The 2621-nt window shown below is 51.2% G+C and overlaps 1 protein-coding gene across 13 annotated transcripts in view; it reads left to right on the top strand.

Moving 5' to 3' along the window:
- Positions 1–88: 88 nt before the first annotated feature.
- SYTL2 (synaptotagmin like 2) overlaps positions 89–2621 on the top strand; it is a 98596-nt gene continuing 96063 nt past the window's right edge. For 12 of the 13 annotated variants that reach the window (XM_023532459.1, XM_023532451.1, XM_023532457.1 and 9 more), the window contains exon 1: positions 89–216. The gene's annotated coding sequence lies outside the window, so the exon portion shown is untranslated. The remainder of the gene's footprint in view (positions 217–2621) is intronic. The other variant, XM_023532447.1, reaches the window with a different exon arrangement.

Genomic DNA, 2621 nt, shown 5'->3' with positions numbered 1-2621 from the left:
GGGGGCGGGGCGGACAGGGAGCGAGCGCAGCACCATTGGCCCGCGAGCTCGGGAGCGGCCCCTGCTCTGCGCCCGCCTCCGCGGGAGGAGCCCGCACGCACCGCCCTGCGCTGACAGCTGCGGGCCGACACCTGGACTGCCTGCCGAGCTAGCTGGGCAGAGCCACCAGCGCCCCGCTGGGGGAGAGGAGGCTCGCGGCGCCCAGTCCCGAGCAAGGTAACGCGCCGCGCCCCAGGTTGCCGGGTTTGTAGCGCCCGGCTCCGGTCTGCGGGCAAGAGGAAGCGGGAGGCGGAGAGAAGCGCTCCCTGCCTGGCTGGGACTCAAAGCAGCACGCCGGGTTTTAGCCTCTTCTGCCTACTTGCTGTGTTACCTCGGGCAACTTTCTTTCCCTCTCTGGGTCTCTGTTTCCTCGTCTATTAAATGAGGGAGTCGGTGTTGAATGATGCTTTTTAGTACTTCTGAGTTCTAACACATGAACCGCGTTTCGGCACCCGGAAAGCTCCCTTCCTCAATTTCCTACCAACTTAAGAGCCAGCTGCGCAGCGCAGGGGCTGAGTCTCCAGGCAGCCGAGGTGCCCGAGTAAGCTGGGGGTTCTGCTGGGCTCTCCTGTTTCTTGGGGCTTTTGACGACTGAGCCCGGGGTTGTGACTGGCTGCTGGCGGGACCTGGTTGCAGAGTAACTGTCCCAGATTGCTCAGATGAAGTAATGTAAGTAGGTAGGGTGTTAGGACCTATCTACAACAGGTGGGGTGTTGGGAAGCGGGAGTAGGAGGCTGATGTTTTCAACTTGGAAAATCTACTTTGGAATTCTCTTTCTACACCCAGACCTTGTCTCACGGTAAGTTATAAATCACAGGAATGGGATTTATCATCTGTTAAAGTGGAAAACTGACTGCTTCAGCAGCTAAGTCATAGGGCTCCACCAGCATGTAGGAAGTGGGCCTCTCTCTCTGCACCCATCCTGCTTCCTCCCTCTTCCCTTTTCTCCCTCCTCCCTTTATGAATCCCCTTTGACTTTGAGGGGCTCCACTTCCTGTCTTAATGAAAAGTCCTTATTTTCATTTAGTGCTGGTTTGTGACCAGCAGCCTCCAGGGCTTTGGGCTCTGGGTTGAGATGGAAGCCTAGATAAGAACATATCATGAATCATACTGTCAGGCTCCTGACCCACACAGCCTGGTAGGGGTGTGCAGAGGAAGCCCAGTGGGGTTTCAGACAGACAGGCAAACACTGGAAGGTGGGATGGATTCAAACTGCTGTCCAGTTTCCTGTCCCCTCCTTGTCATCCATTCCCAGCTAGGGAATAGTGGCCCCAGCTGTCAGTGGGATGGAGCAGCCAAACAGAGGATGGTTGAAAGGAACTGGGGACTTTGACGGGTTTCTGTGGAAGAGCTCTAGCAGTTCCCTCTCCTCCCTTTCCCTTACCTCTGTAATTCTGCCTCAGTGTAGTATCCGGGTGAACTCAGATTCTAGGACCCATCAAAAGGGGCGGGGAAGGGGGCAGGACAATGGCGATATTGACTGTCTTTTATTGGGCACTTATGGGCCAGACACTCTTCTTTGCATGTAATATGTCTTTAATTCTCACCAAGCCACATGAGGGATGGTATACTGTCATTTATCCATTTTACAAATGAGAAACTGAGACTCAGAAAGATTACATCCCTTAGTCACATAGCTAGTAAGTGGCAAATCCAGTCTCTCTGATTCAAAAGCCTGTTTTCATTACACTTTTTTGGCGCTCCTTGAGTAAGAGAAAGCTGGAATAGTAACAGCAAAAATGACTATTGGTTCTCACTAGGTGCCAGACACTGTTTAAAGTGTTTAGAGGTGTTATGTCATTTATGGAGCAGGAGTTCTGGTTGCTCTGGTGGCAATCAGTGACTGCCTTTGCCTCTCTTAAGCAGCAGTCCTGTTCCAGGACACTGGCGTGATGCTGCCCAGCTGCTGGTGAGTGGGTGGGGCAGGGGGCCCTGTTTGCTTTATCCTAGAGGTGGTTTGAGGTCTAATGAAAGATTGGTTGTCCACATCTGATCGGTTAGCCCTGACCGTTGGCTCGTGAATGATCCTACTGTCCCCTAAGAGGGCTTTCTCAGGCTTCACTCAATAAACATTTGTGGAATAAATGAATTAGCACCTTGTGCAGAGTGGTCTGCTGTCCTGCAGAAATGCGAGGCAGCCCAGGGGCAGCCTGGGCCCCACTATCCTCAGACCCAGGATACCAGGCCAGGCAAGGGAGGTTGGGTGAACTCTCCCCCTGGGGCTCCCAGATTTCCCTGGTAATATGTTTGCTGTAACCTGTTTTATAAAGAATTTTTAAAGATATAGTAGATGAAAAAAATTTGACTTAAAAAAGCTAACGGGAAAAACTTTTAATGAGGCTGCTGTTCTTCCAAAAAGAGGAAAATCAGATGGCACTATTTGCCTTAGGGCTTCCCAAACTTTTCCTTGGAAGAGTGTCTGAGAGCAAAGAAGACTAACAAGTGCTCCTGGGGGGTAGGGATATACGGTTCCGATCGACCCCAGGAAGCTTGAAAGTTGATTTAAGGATTTATGCAATTTTTCATTTGATTTCCTATATCAAGTTGGGTTTAAATATATATGTACACGCATACATACATAT

The sequence above is a fragment of the Pteropus vampyrus genome, unplaced genomic scaffold (genome assembly GCF_000151845.1).
Source record: "Pteropus vampyrus isolate Shadow unplaced genomic scaffold, Pvam_2.0 Scaffold84, whole genome shotgun sequence".
NCBI classification, from domain to species: Eukaryota; Metazoa; Chordata; class Mammalia; order Chiroptera; family Pteropodidae; genus Pteropus; species Pteropus vampyrus.
Note: the sequence above shows the minus strand (reverse complement) of the source record. Positions and strands in the feature narration are given on the sequence as shown.